Below are 6,093 nucleotides of genomic sequence, written 5' to 3' on the forward strand. Positions count from 1 at the left end.
CTGAACTTCATTATTTGTCTGTGCTGCTGTCAGTGGGCAGCTTGGTTTCTACAGGTAAGCAAGACACCTTCCCAAGTAACCTATTCCCGTCCAGGGGCTTCCAAGTCCTTCAACGGAAGCAATGTTCAACTAGGGTTGTTATATTGCAAGGTGGAGGCCTGATTCCTCTTAAAGCAAGAATTCCAAGAAGCTAAGGAATGTGAAAAGAAAAGAAAAAGGGGGAGGTTTAGAATATGATCAAAAAAGTCATCCTTTTCACATTAGTTCTACTCCATTTACTTAGATCCCATTTCTTCCTCCCATAGTGCTCTTCTCAGGCCTGGGGCTGATGTGGCTGGCCAGTGTGACCTGTCCTGGGCCAGATGCCAAATCAACGGTCTAAAGCTGCACGTGGGCCCTGCTGACCTCCTGCTGAAGAGACACATGACTGTGAGGTTCCAAGCATCTGTCACAGCAGCGCTGCCACCTGACAGCAAGCACACGCTCACCTCTCACTAGTGAAGTGCTCTCACTGCAACTTCCACATGAAGGTTCAGCTGAGCCTCAGAATCATGACCACAGGAAGCAAGCTGGACGAGCCAATTGGAAGAAGGCTGTCAACTTACGTATTAGCAAGCACTGACAAGAGGACAATTTAACCAAAATCACAGGACCGACTTTATAACCAAATTCACTCCAAATAAGGATTTACTAAATATGTTCTAGATAATTACTTTGACTTTCTGAACGTCCTTTTTCTTTATTTCAATGAAGTTAGTGGCATCAGCTAGATACTTACAGATATAAATTACAAAATTGAGAAAGGAAGTACGTAAACCTTGCTAATGAACAAAAAGTTTAGTTCCAAAAGAACATCGTTATTCAGAGTATATATTTGAACAAGGCCAATTTTTCTCTTAAAAAAATTCAGTGGGGAAAAAATGCCATGGGAAATATTTGAGTAAAAATAATCACAATTTCCCCCATATGGATTAAGACAATTTTTTATATCGTGACAGACTGTTGTCTAATCATGTTTTGTCAAGTCATGTTTTGTTTTACACTCATTCCTCTGTGTGTTCACAGATTCTGAGGAATTAAGTAGGAGCTAGTTACTCACAGATGCCTTCAATGTCTTTGAAGACAACTCCATTTCTTGAAGAAAAGAACATTATCTATTTGCAAGAGGACATATTTAGGATAAACACCTCTCAGTGCATCTGTGATGGGCACAACACTGAAAAGGTGGAAAGGATTGTTTTTCATCTGTTTCTCTGTTCAGGTGGTATCTGCTGTAGAGGAACCAACAACATTGACTGAGCACTGCCCCATCACAGACACAGTGCTAAGAGTGAGGAATTAGAAACCTGGGTGATGCATACATTAACAATGAAGTCCCCTGAAATAAGTATATTATCATGATTAACCTAAACTATTTAAAAATACACAACTTTTTATATTCTCTAAATCTCATTAACCAAAATATTAACATGTCAGATAACTGTGTCAACTTATCTCAAGATGGTATTTTATTGGAAATTCCTTTTTCTGAACTATCTTGCACCTCTCTCCCAAACCAGATCTCCCTGAAGAGCTCAGCCAATAATAAATCCATTCTTCCAGTTGATGCCAAGAACTCAAGTCATCTTCAGTGCTATTCTTTTTGTCTCTCCCCTCCCTCCCTCCTTTCTTTCCTTCCTTTTTCCTTTCTTTTTACACTCCATCAGGAAAACCTGTTGGCTCTACATTCAAAATACATCCAGAATCCAACCACACTTCACTATTTGGAAACTTTTAACTGATTTTATTTTTTTTACATGGGCAGGCACTGGGAATCAAACCTGGGTCTCTGGTATGGCAGGCAAGAATTCTGCTACTGAGCCACTGTCACACCATGATTTTTATTATTTTTTTTAATGCAAGAAGCAGCTCAGTATTTCTGCACAATAAAGTTATGCAACATTCTTTACTTTGGACAATTAACGTATGCTTATTAACTGATGAGCATAACTTAAAGCCTAATTTGAATCAACTTTTAAAAAGTGTCAAAGGTGGTTAAATCACCAGCTTCTGCTTGGTAACTGATTCACAATCTATAAAATTGAAATTTCATTTACTTATTTTCTTTTATGATTTTATTTCCTCCAAGACTCTATCAGATTTCTCCAGAGTTAATTTCATTTAAAAAACAGTTAAGTTTGCACTATGGATATATTATGAAATATAAATTATGCCCCTTTCTGATAGAGGTGGAAATTATAAAATTCTAAATATGTAAAATAATTTTAGCTATTTCTTAGTTGAGATAGCTAATCAGCAATGCTCACTCATACAGTAATGAAATTCTCTGCCATCTACTCATCTTGGCTGAGAGGAGAAGGAATTTTGTCGGGCAATACTCATTTCAGGAGTCCTTAACCTGGGATTTGGGCTTCCAGGGTATTTAGTACCTCCGAAGTCACTAGCAAAATGCTGGGTATGTGTACATGAGCAACTTGCTAGGGCAATGTCAAGAGAGGTTTGAGACCTTAAAAATATTAAGAAACGTGTTAAACTCATTAAAGTTACTATAAGAAAAATTTTGATGTTTGACATTTACTACTTTCCAATTAAAATTTTAAAATGGGACAGTCTTCATGCTACTTTTTTTTGCAGTTGCTAAATTGCAGAAATATGAAAAACCTCTAATTACTAATTTTTTTAACTCACTGAAGTATGCTTGGTTGATAAACATATGTGCTTGAGTAGAAAAGACGAGAAATGCAAAATACAATGTTCAGAAAAGTCAGAATGACCCTAAGAACATTCTTACTAGGTTTGACATGAAACTTGTGAAAGCCACAGTTTCCTGTCCTGAAACAGAGAGAAAAATCTCTCTATTCTTTTGTCAGTGGAGAAATAAGTCAAGCTGAGGAAAGCAGATCTGTGAAGCAGAAGGAACCTGAACTTATGCGTATTTTCATCTACTATCTGCTTAAAATGGATGATGAGAAGGGAAAAAGAAGAAATAAAAATATTTGTGTGTGGTAAAATTATAAGTGAAATAAAAAATCTGTCATCTTTTGTTTTTAAAAGTTAACACAGGGCGGGCCATGGTGACTCAGCAGGCAGAGTTCTCGTCTGCCATGCCAGAGGCCTGGGTTCGATTTCCAGTGCCTGTCCATGCAAAAAAAAAAAAAAAAAAAAAAAAAAAGTTAATACAATAATAATTGTTTCAAGAAAATTATGTCCCAATTACTTTAGTCAGACTGGAGTGAAGGGTTTGGGTGGGAAAGCATTGGGACACGAAGCTGGTCAGATAGGCTAGGCCCAGTCATGGAGTGCTTCAGATGTCATGTCTGAGGCTTCAGATTTTATCCTGTAAGAAAGGGGAAGCTGCTGGAGAGTTTAAACAGAGAGTAATGTCACTAACGCACCTTAGAAATATTTGTTCACTCATCATTGTTCAGTAAATATTTCCTGAGCAATTACTATGTTGTCAATGCTGGGAATAAAGCAGAAAACAGTTCTGTCAAAATCTCTTATCTATGTGGTAGATCCATATAAGACCATTCAGCAATTTAAAAAGAGAAGAAATTACTATACAAAGAACATGGATGAATCTCACACATTATTTTGCATGAAAGAAGCCAGGTGCAAAAGGATACATATTCTAGGATTCCATTTATATGAAACTCTAGAAAGGTAATCTAATCTATAATGACATAAGGCAGATCAGTGATTGCCTGGGGATGCCAGCTGGGGTCGGGAATTGAAAATAGAGGGCAGAAGATTTCATGGTTTCTATTTGTGGAATCCTCATTTTATCCCTCCACTAAATGCAATCTATTCTTTGGCTGGGTCTTTTCAGTAAATATATATCCAACCAGGTTTATTTTAATATAATGATAATAGTAACAATGGCAACATTCACTGAGTTCTTCCCATGTACCAAGCAATTTGCTAAACACTCACATAATCCTTACAAGAACCCAACGAAGTGGGGACTATTACACCTTTTGTATAGATGAGGAAACTGAGTTAGGGAGGGTGAAGAACTCGCTTGTGATCTTGGCAGCTAGTGTAAGATACTTACTTGACTCTAAAAACTGATGCTGGTAATCATCAGGCAAGATTTACAATGGTACAAGTTATCTACCTTTAAAAGAGGACCAGCAGTTCAGACAGCCTCTGGCTTATCATACCTTTAGTTAGTCATTCAAGTTTCATGTTTCCAGCATTCTCCCTCCCTACCTGGAGCAACCTGCATTCTCTGGGGCTCCCATCCAGCTAAAGTGTCCTAAACTGCTCTAGATGCCAAGCAGCATTTGCCTGGCTTCCAAGTTATGATGTTCACTTCTGAGGTTACTTTTCCCAATGATCTATCCTGTGACTAACCCACCTACCACACAGGACCTCTTCCTCTAAATTTTCTTCTGCCTCCCATCTGAAAGCTCAGATTCTATTTTTGTTTGAAAACTGAAACCCAAACCAATTTCTCTTACTTATATACCAGGAATACTTTTCCATTAGCCACGATCTCTAAACAAGAACCCAAGGGTACATAAGAACACCCTCAGCATAGATCTATTAAGTCAGAAGGCAAATAAAGGAGTACTTTGAGGTCTCTCCTTCACAGCTTCTGAGGGTGCACACACAAAATCTAGAACAACTGCCTGAGTGGAACACTGTATTATCATCACCACAATTAGGGGTGATACAATGAAAAGATGAACACCCCAACTTAAAAAACAGGTAAAGGATTTGAATAGACATGTCTATATACAATAAGCCAATAAGCATGTGAAAAGATGCTCAACTTCATTAACCATTTGGGAAATGCAAATCAAAACCATAATGAGATACCACTCACATCAACCAGAATGGATATTATCTAAAAAAAACAAAATAAAATAAGGAAAATAACAAACACTGACAAGGATGTGGAGCTAGGAATCCTTATACTTCATTGATGAGAATGTAAAATGGTACAACTGCTGTAGAAAACAAGTTTGGTGGCTTCTCAAAAAGTTAAATATAAGACCTAGCAATCCCATTTCTAGGTACATACCCCAAATAATTTAAAGATGGACTCAAACAGATACTCATACACCAATGTTCATAGCAGCCAAAAGGTGGGAGCAATCCAAGTGTCCACCAGTAGATGACTGGATAAACAAAATGCAGTATATACACACAACAGAATATTACTCAGCCTCAAAACGGAATGAAATTCTGATACATGCCACTAACATGCATAAACCCTGAAGACATTATGTTGGTGTGAAGTCAGACAAAAAGAAACAGATATTGTATGATGTCTCTAATATGAAATAACTAGAGGATGCAAATGCACAAAGACAGAAAGTAGAGTATAGGTTACCAGAGGCAGGTTACCAGGGGTGTAGAGAAAAGAGGATTGAGAGTAAATGCACAATGGGTGTAGGGTTTCTGTTTGAGATGATGGGAAAGTTCTGGTAACGGATGATGGCAAGGCTACTGCAACATTATGAATGTGTTTAATTCCACTAAAATGATATGGTTGACATGGGAAAGTTTATGTTGCATACATATTTCCACAATATAAAAGGAGCAATTAAAGAGACAATGGCAATGAGATACAATCCATGATCCTGGACTAAGTTTTATAATGAAGGAGAAAAAACTCAAAGGGACATCATTGGGACATATGAAAACCTAAAATATAGACTAAGGTTTATATCAATGTTAAACTTCTTGAGCTTGATAAACTGTATTTAAGGTGGGTTACATAATGAATAGCCTTGTTCTAAGGAAGTGTACATAGAAGTATTATGTGTTCAGGGACAGGAAGTATACAACTTACTTCCAAATGTTTAGAAAATAGATTTCAAAAAGGTAGTTAGATGGATTGATAGGTGGACGGATAGAATGATATAGTAAACGTGACAAAATGTTAAAATTGTTGGATCTGAGTATTTGGGGAGTGGGTATGTTGGAGTTCTCGTGTATAGGTTTTGTACTATTTTTTAAACTGTCAAGTAAGTATTAAATTATTTCAAAATAAATTTAAGGAAAAAAAGTTGGGGGAAGTACACTGTGCTTATTCAGGAAGTTTCTCAAATGGTTAAGGAAGGAAGTATATATGCCAGTTTT

General features: G+C 37.0%; 1 protein-coding gene across 3 annotated transcripts in view; it reads right to left on the bottom strand.

Moving 5' to 3' along the window:
- The window catches only part of NMNAT1 (nicotinamide nucleotide adenylyltransferase 1), a 35,180-nt gene that overhangs the window by 26,780 nt on the left and 2,307 nt on the right, over positions 1–6,093 (bottom strand). Inside the window, exon 1 of one of the 3 annotated variants that reach the window (XM_077151373.1) lies at positions 489–591. The exons of the other annotated variants lie outside the window; for them this stretch is intronic. The gene's annotated coding sequence lies outside the window, so the exon portion shown is untranslated. Of the gene's footprint in view, positions 1–488; positions 592–6,093 lie in introns of those variants that run through there. 3 annotated transcript variants of the gene reach the window in all.

This window comes from Tamandua tetradactyla, chromosome 2 (assembly GCF_023851605.1).
Source record: "Tamandua tetradactyla isolate mTamTet1 chromosome 2, mTamTet1.pri, whole genome shotgun sequence".
Lineage (NCBI taxonomy): Eukaryota > Metazoa > Chordata > Mammalia > Pilosa > Myrmecophagidae > Tamandua > Tamandua tetradactyla.